Here is a 13,200-nt window from a genome sequence, read left to right on the forward strand (position 1 = left end):
TCAAAACTTGTTCGACCTATACTTGTGTATTGCTCATCAGTGTGGGATCCACACCAGGTCGGGTTGACAGAGGAGATAGAGAAGATCAAAAGAAGAGTGGCGCTTTTCGTCACAGGGTTATTTGGTAAGCGTGATAGCGTTACGGAGGTGTTTACCAAACTCAAGTGGTGGACACTGCAAGAGAGGCGCTCTGCATCGCGGTGTAGCTTGCTGTCCAGGTTTCGAGAGGGTGCGTTTCTGGATGAGGTATCGAATATATTGCTTCCCCCTACTTATACCTCCCGAGGAGATCACGAATGTAAAATTAGAGAGATTCGAGCGCGCACGGAGGCTTTCCGGCAGTCGTTCTTCCCGCAAACCATACGCGACTGGAACAGGAAAGGGAGGTAGTGACAGTGGCACGTTAAGTGCCCTCCGCCACACATCGTTGGGTGGCTTGTGGAGTATAAATGTAGATGTAGATGTATGGTGGAGTGGTAGCAACATTGTGTGTCGAGGTTAGCAAGTGACTGTCAATCTTTGCAGCAAATATTGACACTCACTTGCTGATTGTATATGTATACAATAACCAAAAACCCCCCAGGGGGTCCACAACTCTTTTGTGGATACGTGCGTAGCAAGCATGGGACCCCGAGCTAGTGTGGCCCTCCTTCCTTTCTGGGCTGCGTACCTTCCTTTTCCGCATCCTTCCCCATCCCCCATATCTTCCCCCCCCCCCCCCCCCCCCTCACCGCCACCTCTTCTCTTCCCTTCCCTTCCCTTCCCTTCCCTTCCATTCCCTTCCCTTCCCTTCCCTTCCCATTCCCCCCCTCTGGGAGTATGTTTAGTGCCTATGTCTGGAGACGGACACTCGAAACTGTAAATCGGTCTCTCTTCTATGCTTTCTCTGCTGGCAAGTCTTTGTCCTTCCTTTGTCCTTCTTCTTTCCTTACCTCTTCTCTTTACCCTTTTCTCTGCTGCGGCGTTTTAGACCTCTCTTCTTTCCTTTCCTTTTCTTTGTTCCTCCCTGTGCGTGTCTGAAGGACGACCCACCCATTCCCATGCGTAGCCGGTGACGGGGTAAAGCGTAATTCCCCGCCCTGGGTAGACAGGTAGGACATGTACGTACCCCCTGGTAATGGCCAGGCCCAGGGAGGGGTGATTACCCGAGCTGATACCTTCTGAAAGTGCCGATTGGTCCCTCCGTCCGTTTCTCGGGAGGTGTGACCTGAGGTGTGAACAATCACCTAAGGCGGGAGTGCCCTCAGAGAGGGCCCCCACAAGGAAGGAATGTGCCATCGGAGACGCCGGTAATCATGGGGGATACTTCCACAGTGGTTTCCTCATAATCTACTGTGTTTGCTCACAAGTGTAAGTTCAATGAGTCTCAGCCACGGACAGTTCTTCCATCATTGCCACAGTTCCTTGTTGTTTCTCGGTCGGACGAAGGTCAAGACTTCTCCACAGTCAACCTTTTCATTATTCATAAAGGTGTCGATGCAATTGCAGGTCCTGTAAAGTCTTGTTCCCGTTTACAAAATGGCACCTTGTTGTCAGAAACAGTGCCCTCCAGGCACAAAAATTGCTGTGTGTTTCACTGCTACACATCTTCCGTCTCCGGGTGGAAGCGCACCGCACTTTAAATTCATCACGTGGGGTTGTTTATATACGCTCCCTCGAGGGATTGTCAGACGAGGAAATTCAAAACTACCTGTCTGACCAGGGCGTAACGGCTGTTCATCGAGTCATGAAAAGGGTTGACAAGAACATCGTTGCAACTCGAACTGTCTTCTTGACATTTGACAGAGTTCAACTTCCATCGAACATAAAAGTGGGCTATGAGATAATTTCCGTTCGCCCTTACATCCCAAACCCTATGTATTGCTATCGGTGTCAGCGGTTCAATCATACCAGCCAGTTCTGTTCCAATCTGGCCAAATGCGTTACGTGTGGCAAAGATGCCCATGAGGGTGCTTGTCTACCTCCATCCCCTCGTTGCATCAACTGTATCGGTGGCCACGCTGCTTCCTCTCGAGATTGCCCCATTTTTAAAGACGAACTGCTCATTCAGGAAACCAGAGTGAAGGAAAAGGTGTCGACCTTTGCTGCTCGAAAGTTATTCGCCAGTCGAAAGGCCACTGTGCCTCACACAGGTAAATACAGCACTGTCCTTGCCTCTCCTCGGCCAACAAAGGAGGCAGCCATGCAGACTTATGATCTCACCTTTAGTGCCACGGTCGTCAGATCAGCCAGCGCAGAGATCGCCCTTTCAACGTCCCCACTCTCACCTGCTCACTCTATGGCTCACCCTTCATCAGGTTCTGCTAAATCTCGAGCCCCAAAATCAGACACCCGGAGTTCCAAGAAAGAGCCTACTCGTGAAGATTTTTTACGTACCCCAACTTCACAACCATCGGTTCCTCCTTCATCTCAGCGTCCAGTTTCCAAGAAGGCTAATAAGAAACCCAGTTCCTCTCCTTCTCCGCCACAGTGTGTCTCATCTACAGCACCGCCTGGCGGTAACCGCCCTCAGCCATCTTCTGTGTTGCTGAGGCGCACTGCTGGTGCCCGATCAACCGGCCGATCGCTGGTGGCAGGAGCTGCTCCCGGACAACCTATGGATGAGGATCTTCTGCCTTCGGCAGAATGCTGTTCCACGCTGTCGGTCGCAAGGTCTGAGCAGTCATTGAGTTGAGGGCAACCTTGGTCACATTCTTCCCTTTTCTGTCCACCCTATGCCCATTATCCAATGGAATATCTGCGGCATTCGAGCCAATCAGGATGAATTGTCGATCCTCTTACGATCCTACTCGCCGGTCATCTTCTGTCTTCAGGAAACAAAGCTGCGTCCCCACGATCGCTTTGTTTTCCCGCATTTTCAGTTAGCCCAATTTGATCTCCCCTCTGTTGAAGGCACTCCAGCACATGGAGGACTCATGATTCTTCTCCATCATACTGTCCGTTATCACCCAATCCCCTTAAACAGTTCCTTCCAAGCTGTCACTGTCCGTCTTTCCCTCTCTGGATGCACCTTCTCTCTTTGTACTGTATACATTCCATTGTCCACACCAATGGCAAGAGATGATCTCCTTCATCTTCTTGGTCAGCTTCCGCCTCCCTATTTGCTGGTTGAGGCCTTCAATGCCCACCGACCGCTTTGGGGATCTCTGCGTCCTTGTCCGTGCGGCTCACTATTGATAGACGTCTTCCACCAAGCGGATCTTGTTTGCCTCAACACTGGAGACCTTACAGTTTTGTCTGCCACCACGACAAATTACTCTCATTTGGACCTATCGGTCGGTACTGTTCCGCTAGCTCAGCGCCTCAAATGGTTCGCTCTTGCTGATACACACTCCAGTGACCACTTTCCATGTGTCCTTAGATTGCAGCCACAACTGCCATATATGCGCCCGAGACGCTGGAAGTTTGCCCACGCCGATTGGACACTCTTTTCGTCTCTAGCGACATTAGATGTCCGTCACTTTCCTAGCGTCGATGATGAGGTCACTCATATTACAGAAATTATTCTTACAGCCGCGGAACGTTCAATACCTCGCACCTCCGAATTGCCCCAGTGCCCCCCAGTTCCTTGGTGGAACGAGGCATGCCGAGACGCAATACGTGAGCGGTGACGTGCTCTTCACGTTTTCTGCCACCATCCTACTTTGGCAAACTGTATCCGCTATAAGCAGTTCCGTGCGCAATGCCGTCGCATCATCCGTAATAGCAAGAAGGGCAGCTGGGACTTCTTTACTAGCTCATTTAACACCTCCACTCCCTCCTCGGAAGTTTGGAGTCGGATTCAACGGTTATCTGGCACACCTAGTTTCTCCCCGGTCTCTGGGCTCACTGTCGTGCATGATAAATTAGTGGACCCTGTCGCAATTTCTAACTCATTGGGTCAACACTTTGCTGAGATTTTGACCTCTTCAAATTACCCGCCAGCGTTTCTCCTGAACAGACATGCAGCGGAAGTACGACCTCTTGCTTTCTCCTCCCAAAATCGCGAAAGCTATAATACTGTTTTCTACATGCTGGAACTCCAACACGCACTCTCTTCTTCTCGCTCTTCCGCCCCAGGACCGAATGGTATCCACATCCAAATGTTGCTGCATTTATCATACCATAGTCTGTGTTACCTCCTTCGCCTTTATAATTGAATTTGGACCGACAGTACTTTTCCCAGATGTTGACGGGAAGCTATCGTCGTTACTGTTCCGAAACCTGGAAAGGACAAACATCTCCCCTCTAACTATCGCCCCATTTCTCTCACGAGTAGTGTATGTAAGGTTTTGGAGTGTATGGTGAATTGCCGTTTAGCCTGGTGGCTGGAGTCCCGAAGTCTTTTAACACCTGCCCAATGCAGTTTCCGAAAGCATCGTTCTGCAGTTGACCATCTTGTTGCTCTCTCCACTTATATCTTGAACCATTTTCTCAGGAAACGCCAAACAGTAGCAGTATTTTTTGATCTGGAGAGAGCATATGATACCTGTTGGAGGACAGGCATCCTCCGTACACTGTTCCCATGGGGCTTTCGAGGTCGGCTGCCTCTTTTTCTTCGTGAATTTATGGCAGGGCGCACATTTAAAGTGCGGGTGAACGGGGTACCCCAGGTCTCCGTGCTAAGTGTGGTACTGTTTGCCATTGCCATCAATCCAATTATGGATTGTCTCCTTCCTGATGTCTTGGGCTCCCTCTTTGTGGATGATTTTGCGATCTTATACAGCTCTCAACGGACCAGCCTTCTTGAACGACATCTTCAAGGGTGTCTCGATCGCCTCCACTCTTGGAGCATCGAAACCACCTTCTGCTTTTCTCCCAGTAAGACCGTTTGTGTTAATTTTTGGTGTCGTACGGAGTTTCTTCCCCCTTCCTTACATCTAGGCCCTGTCAACCTTCCGTTCGCAGATGTTGCTAAATTCTTGAGTCTTATGTTTGACAGAAAAACTGTGCTGGTCCTCCCACGTTTCCTATCTTTCGGCTCGCTGTCTGCGATCCCTCAACACCCTCCGTGTCCTAAATGGCACCTCCTGGGGAGCGGACCGAGTGGTCCTTCTCCGCCTCTATCATGCCTTAGTGTGCTCGAAATTGGACTATTGAAGCATAGTTTACTCCTCTGCTCGGCCGTCTGTTCTTCAGCGTCTCTGTCCACCACCGTGGATTACGTTTAGTGTCTGGAGCTTTTTACACCAGCCCTCTGGAAAGCCTTTATGCTGAGACTGCTGAACCTCCTCTGTCCAATCAGCGAGCTGTCCTTCTGAGTTGTTATGCTAGCCATCTGTCTTCCATGCCTGCTAATCCGGCCCATGACATTTTTTTTCGACACCTCCTTGGATTTAGGGTATGCAGGTCGCCCTTCCTCCCTACTACCACCAGGAGTCCGCTTCTGTCAACTGCTCCGTTCTCTTTCCTTCCACGTTCCTGAAACTTTCTTGACAATTTGGGGTACAGCACCGCCTTGGCTCTGGCCCCGGACCTGCCTGCTCCGTGACCTTTGTCAGTTTCCTAAGGATGGCACCCCTTCTCTTGTTAATCGTTGGGCATTTGCTGCTCTATGCCCACAAATTAAAGATGCCACATTTATTTACACTGATGGCTCGAAAACATCGTTTGGAGTTGGGAGTGCCTATATTGTTGGCAACACCCCCAATCGATTTCGGCTTCCCGACCAGTGTTCGGTTTTTACTGTGAAGCTTTACGCTGTTCTCCAGGCTGTCCAATACATTCGTCACCATCAGCGGATACAGTATATTATCTGCTCAGATTCGCTCAGCTGTCTCCTCAGTCTCCAAGCTCTCTACCCTGTCCACCCTGTGGTCCACCGGATTCAGGACTGCCTCCACTTGCTCCACTTGGGGGCATCTCTGTGGCTTTCCTCTGGATCCCAGGACATGTTGGTATCTGTGGAAGAGAGGTGGCCAATATAGCGGCCAAGGCTGCAATCTCTCTTCTTCAGCCAGCTATTCGCATCATTCCCTTCGCCGATCTGTGTAGTGTTTTATGTCGTCGTGTTCTCTTTTATGCCGCGCACATTGGTCGACACTTCCCAATAATAAATTGCGGGACGTGAAAGCTCTTCCCTGTGCTTTGATCTCTTCCTCCCGAACTCGTCGTCGGGAGGAGGTAATTTTAACTAGATTCCGGATAGGGCACTGTCTTTCTAGCCATCGACATCTTTTAAGTGGCGATCCTCCCCCTCTTTGTCCCCATTGCTCTCAACTGTGGACGGGGAGACACCTTTTACTTGAGTGCCCCTATTTTACTCCGTTACGCGCCCGTCTACAGCTGTCGCCTGATATATCTTCCATTTTAGCAGATGACACGCACTCAGCCGATCGCGTACTTGAGTTTATTAGTGTCAGTGAGATGTTGTCAGTCATATGAAGCTCTTTTTGGGGACAAACAACCCCCCCTTCTATAGTGGTTTTTTAAGCTTTCCTACTGTTTTTAGTTTCCCCAATTTTGTGAGTTTCGCTCCCATTGCTGTTGGTTTTCAGTTTTGTTTTTTTACCTTTTCCTAAGTCACAGACCGGGCACTAATGACCGTAGCAGTTTTGCGCCGTAAAACCATAATAAATAAAATAACCGAAAAGAATAATACATTGGATAACATAACTGATGATAATTTTTTTTTGTTTTTTTCTGCATTGCAACACATTGTATATTAGCCTTATTTTCACTGCCTTTATGGAAACAAACTATTTAGAATTAGGAATGAAATGAAAAGTTCAACATTATTGAGGGCAAATGGAGAAAGAACTTCTTGAAAACATTGCAGCAGTTTATTCCATTGTGCACTGATTACTGTTGTGATTATGTACTGTCATTTATCACATAGTCAAAAATGGTTCAAATGGCTCTGAGCACTATGGGACTCAACTTCTGAGGTCATTAGTCCCCTAGAACTTAGAACTAGTTAAACCTAACTAACCTAAGGACATCACAAACATCCATGCCCGAGGCAGGATTCGAACCTGCGACCGTAGCGGTCTTGCGGTTCCAGACTGCAGCGCCTTTAACCGCACGGCCACTTCGGCCAGCTATATATCACATAGTCCTGAAACATATGGTTAGGCAAGCATTTCCTTAGTCAATAAATAATTGCAAACACACATTGGTTGCTATATTCCAATTAAAATTGCTTGTCAGTTTATGTCTGTCACTTGCCACTACAGCATTGCCACATAAGTTGCCAGCTACTGCTCAGTTATAGGCAACACACAAAACGGCAGGTCTTTTCACCGATGCTGTAATGTGTAATGCAGAGCAATGTTGGAAGCAGTTGCCAAGGGGTATAATGGAAATGCAAATGCTCTGTCGACAGCTGATTTTAGGTGACCTGTGATTGAGCTGTGGCAGACAAAACATTTTGTAGCCCTGAATTCAAATTTGTGTTCTGACCTAATGATAAACTTGTGAAGGGCAATAATTCTGAGACAACAGCATTGAGCAATCTGCAGAACTAAAATCATGATTGCTTTACTCATGGCAATGAAACCTGACCTCTATGAGCAAACTCAAGAGAGAAAAATTTCAGGTTCAACGTTAAAACCAAATTGTAATTTCTCTTTATCATTGATTACCTGAAACTATCCTCACACTGGCTACACAAGCTGTCGTGTTACCAACTGAGGAGCAGTCGTAGTTGGCACTTTGAAGCAGATTATTGGCAACACAGGTAGATTCGAAACCTAAAAGGAATCATAGGATGAAAAGTAAGAACAAATAAGTCAGTGTGATTATAAAAAAGACGCAGCAATGTATTAGAAATTAAAAATTTATATATAAACTAATTAATAGAATAAGAATAAGAGTCAAAATTCTTTGATTAGACGTAGAAATTTTTTTTAAAAAAAATGTTGTTTATGATGAGATTTGAACCTGCAACCTTCCACACTTCAGCTCTGTATGCTAACCATTGCTCTAAGCCATTATCCTGCTGAAGATTGTTATATTTATACTCTGTTGATCCAGTCATAAGAATACACTGCAGCCTTCTAAAATTTGGTTTCACACAATGCCATGCAAACCTTATATAATGTAAACCAATCTCGATTCAGTAGTGTGTGATTAGTGTTGGGTGTGAACTGACAGACTGTTGTGGCAGTTTGGTAGTGGCAAACAATTCAGACATGACGCTGAGTGCACTGATTGGAGGAAACCAGCTCCAACGCATGAAGTGTCAACTATAAAATAATGTAATTTTGTTGTTCTAATTTGTGTTTGCATGTATTTCATACATCTGATATGCACAGCCGGATTTTTGCATGGCCTAAGTGTTCACATAGTGTTTGCCAAAAGCATTGGTCCTTCTGAGAACAGTAAATGGTGATACGCTCTCATTTCTGTGAGTATTCTTCATGCTGTTTCACATGTTATTGGTATAACGACTCTTCTGCGTGCTAAATATCTTTGGATAAACTGACAAGGGGTCCAGTCCACGATGTCGAAACCTAACCTGAAATTTTTTTTCACTGTAAGAATACTCCAAAAGAAATACTGTGTCAATTTTTTTGCTGCTAAAACTCACTGCAAGTATTTAAAGAATTTTAAAGTTACTTACTTTTGCCACACAAAGAGCTACTTAAAACAGCAATTAGTACAGCCATTCCTAGTTAGCACGTGAATCAGCAAATAATCAGATGCAGCCTTGACAAGAGAATGTAGCGCCATGTAGTGCGAAGTCTTAAGTGTGCATACATGAATTTTGATCACTTAAATCATACAAAAAATTCCACAAATCATTACTTTTGAATAACTTGCTGTTCATATTGACAGCTAATTTTTGCAGATGTAATTGTTACATAAGAGACTAGGAAAAATGAAGGCAGTATTTGATGTTACATTACAGACGAATTGCACTAATCGATACTTCATTGTGTTGACATGTCATATTTTATAACAGTTCTTATGAACTGTTACAGTTCTTATGATGATTTTTCAATAATGTATATTTTACTAGCAATGAAACTGTTCCTTGTTTGTTCCCTGTATTTTTCACAAAAATACAAAATGCATAAACAAACATTTCCTTTTGCTAGGCACATCTGATAAAAGAAAAATTGACCATGTGTTCTGAGGACTCGCACATTGAGGGTTCCGTACAAAACCTAATTATGTATGTGGACAGTTCATCCGTCCTTGCAATCAAGAATTTCAACAATTTTTGCTTGTTATCAACACTGATACTGGCGATGATTCCCATTGATTCCAAGACTTTCAAGAATTTTTTAATTTCAAATTTGCAGTCAGATAACAAATAACAAAAGGAAAATTTTTGTATAATATAATTACAGAGTCCCGATTGCATTTTGCACATAGTGTCACTGCTCTGAATGCCAACTTTCCCCACTGTTGCCTTGTGTGAGGGAGCAACTGTGTGAACACTCTTGGTGTGTACACTGTCCTCGGATCTGTCTTGCCTATCCTTCAGTCTGAAAGACTATGTTGAACCCATGCTTTTTCACTGCCTATTACCTGGCCATCCTAGATGCATTTCCCGGCAAGGAAGTGGTACACATTTACGGCCCTACAGTCAAAGGTCAAACAGGTTTTACCTATAAACATGCAAGATGCAGTGAACTTCATCCCTGCTGAATGGATGCAGTGTATATATTGCATAATTCGTGGCCATTGATTGAGCCCTCATTCTTGCACTGTCAAGACATTCTTAATTGATAATGACTACCTGAGTAGCATTCAGGCCGATGATCAATGCTACCTTCAACATGCATTGGTTGTGACTGTCAAAGTTCTCCTTTCTGACCTCCATCAATCGGGATGGATGGCAGTCTTTGTCAGGACCCCAGGTCACATGTCACATTGGGAGCCCATGGAACAAACATGCTGACTGGTTGGCCAAGTTGTCTACCAGGATGCTGACTTTGGATAGGGGAATACTGGACCTTCAGTCAACCCTACACTGTCAGTTGTTGGAGGCCTGGTACCATTAAATGTATGCCCTCATTTCTCAGAACAAACTGTGAACAATAAAGGGGACAAAGACCCTGTGGCAGTCTTCCCTTCATACTTATCGTAGGGATCTACCAGTTTCTGTCGGCTTCCCATTGCTTACACTTTGCTGATCCATGACCATATCATACAGCATGAGGATCTACCCCACTCTTTATGTGATACCTGTTTGACAGTGGCCCCCATCATACCAGAGTGCCCAATTTAGCCACCAGACAATGCAAAAGCGGCTGATTTGGTTTTATGTTTTACCTGTAAATGTTTCTAATTCTGTCTGTTAGGTAGGCAACATTGGCCTCATCAGCCACTTGAGAGATTTGAGGGGGTTTCGTCTGCCTGCTCTGATCCAGGGCACCCATGACTGCTCTTGCTCAGTGGTCCAAGCTAGTCCCTGTCCTTACCATCTTTTTAATTGTTCTTATTTTTTTTACATCTGGCATTGGTTTATTGTCTCATTGTCATTGCTCTCGTTCATGAGATTTTATCGACTTGTCCACACTGTTAGTTTTCTTGTGCCATTGGAGGTTGAGGTAACACTAGTCAAATGCCAAGGGTGCGTCTCGTATTGCATGACATGTCCCAGGGCTTCCAGTAGCTTTCTGGGTGGATCAACTCACCCACCTTCACCCTTTTACCCTACTTTCAATTTTACTTGCTTCTTTCTCTTAGTTTTATTGATTCTCACTCCTAACGGCTTCATCAGGAACTGTCCACTGTGTCCTTCCTCTCTGGGGACTCTTCCCAGTCTTACGCATATAGGATGGAGAGACTGATGACCTCATAGTTTGATTCCTTCAACCCTTTCAATCCAGTCCAATCCACTGTCAAGCATGTGGTTGACTTTTTGTAGCACATGGTTTTGCAGAAGAATTGAATTTTGTTTTTATGGCCTCTGATGTTTTATGTTCTTGCTTAGGAGTCAAGGGCTGTGTGGGGGGAGGGGGAAATTGACTCTTACTGCTATCATGTTCTCATATTGCACAAAAGTCTTGGTTGTTGACATCTGTACTGTATAAAAAGCTGAGGAAAAAAATTATGGTGAGAGAATGGCATTGATTCCATTTAAAATATTTTTTGTTTCTGTTATGTAGATATGTGTTGTGGAACAATGCAGATAAAGTATCAGTTTGATCTGCAGAATAGCTTTCATTTAATAGATTTATAAAGTAAATATATTGTAAGGCTCTTTCAAACAGATTAATTGGAATACTGTGCCTTCACAAAATTGTTTGTTTTTTATTATTGCCAATTATTTGCAGATGATACTTCTGTTTTAATTGAGGATGACAATGCAGAAAAAATTCTGGGCTCCATCATAAGCACACTGGATACCTTAGAAAACTAGTTCCATTTAAATGGGTTGAAACTGAACATTGCAAAAACCCATGTGGTACATTTCAAAATAAAACATTCAAAATGCGTGCAACTTGAAATACAACATAAAAATCAACCTACGAAAGAAGTTGACACCGTCAAATTCCTGGGTCTAAATGTGGACGAGAACTTAGCTGGAATACACATACTGACTTCCTATCAAATAAACTAAGTAGTTTTGCATTTGCAATGCAAATAATACCAAATTCCACTGACTTGAGTACACAAAAAATTTCTTATCATAATTATTTGGAATCTGTCACTAGATATGGGATAATTTTCTGGGGAAGTTCAAGTAGTGTATCTCAAATACTGAAACTGCAAAAGAAAATTATCTGATACATGTGAATCCTAACTGTTTCCTCAATATACATTTATGAAATTATAATCTTCCTACACAGCAGAAAAAAATTATTTGAGGAGAATCATTTTAACCATACATATAACACAAGAAATAAAATAATTTTATTCTACCCACGCACCAGTCGAAATTATATGCACAGACTCCACAGTATACGATGACGGCAATTTATAACAAGTTAATGGGCAAAAACATATTTAATATGAAGCTAGAAATGTTAAAAACGTGGCTACAGCAGATTCTGTAGGAGAAATGCTACTATTCAATAGAAGAATGCATAGAGGATGAAATGATCATTTGAGCAAGGGGTAATTAAGTGTTAGATTTTATTGTCTGTATGTATAACAAAATTGTATTATTATTATTGTTATTATTATTATTATTATTTATTATGCTGTGTGTTGACATCAGCTGTTCTTTGTTAATGGTGACATTTTACTACAATTTGACTAGTCTCTTGCACCTGAATCAAATTATTTAGATTATGTACATTATGAGACAAATAAACCACAATTCATAATATGCTTTTGCTTTTTCAATGCATAGGAAATAAGGGGCTGAAATAAAATGATTGTATGTCTTGTGGAAATTATCCTTAAAAATAATCCCAAATCTGTGATAACTGATGAAAATGGCATGAGAGTTCACATCCTGGATTAAACATCTGTGAAGCAACTGGCACCATAAGCATGCCAGAAGACAGAGGACTTTACATTTTACGTGAAGAGTTAGTTATAATGTCAGTGATGCATGTATTGAAGGATGTCTAAAAACAAATACAAAAACAAATTTCCCAATGGTTTTTAACCATTTAAAACAAAATCTAACGGATTTTATGCAATGATTTGTTACTTGGACGAGACATGAGTCCACTACTTGTTGCCAGAAATTGAATGGCAATCAAAGCAGTAGGTGGAATTCAGTTGCACCTACCACATAGGCTGTGGTCTGTGTTTCCTAGGGTATGAAAGGGAAGCATCTTATTTACTACCTTGCAAAAGTGTAACAAAATTTTTGGTGAATACAACCAAAATTTTGGATCACCTGGATGAAAAAATGAGATTGCCGTGATTGCAAATGGAAAAAATCAGGGCCATAAATAATGTCAGCAAAAGTGCTTTGACAGTATGAAATTTGATGGATTTAAATATGAGTTCTTTGAAAATTAATCCTTTCCCCACACTTAAAGAAGTAAAACAATTTCATTTTACTGAAGTTATGGTAGCTGTGAATGAATATTAGATATAACTTTCTGAATCACTTTTTTGGAATCTGGAAAATTTTGAATGTTGATTAAAAAAGAAAGAGTTATGTCAAAGCATAGTTTTTAGTTAAATACACAGTATTTTGTTGCCAGACTGAAAAATTTTCATCTTGCCCTTGTATTTGTAAGGCAAGAGAATATAGATTTTGTAGAAATTCCTTGCAATTTGCCCACCATTGATGACTTGAAGGTGTCATTTCATTAAAAATTAGATGCTCTTGTTTCCTTGCTGAGCTGCCCAGTCAGTTAA

At 43.3% G+C, this 13,200-nt stretch overlaps 1 protein-coding gene across 3 annotated transcripts in view; it reads left to right on the forward strand.

Moving 5' to 3' along the window:
- LOC126260250 (cyclin-G-associated kinase) overlaps nucleotides 1-13,200 on the forward strand; it is a 256,668-nt gene that overhangs the window by 35,110 nt on the left and 208,358 nt on the right. The window lies entirely within an intron of this gene.

The sequence above is a fragment of the Schistocerca nitens genome, chromosome 1, assembly GCF_023898315.1.
Source record: "Schistocerca nitens isolate TAMUIC-IGC-003100 chromosome 1, iqSchNite1.1, whole genome shotgun sequence".
In the NCBI taxonomy this organism is placed as follows: domain Eukaryota; kingdom Metazoa; phylum Arthropoda; class Insecta; order Orthoptera; family Acrididae; genus Schistocerca; species Schistocerca nitens.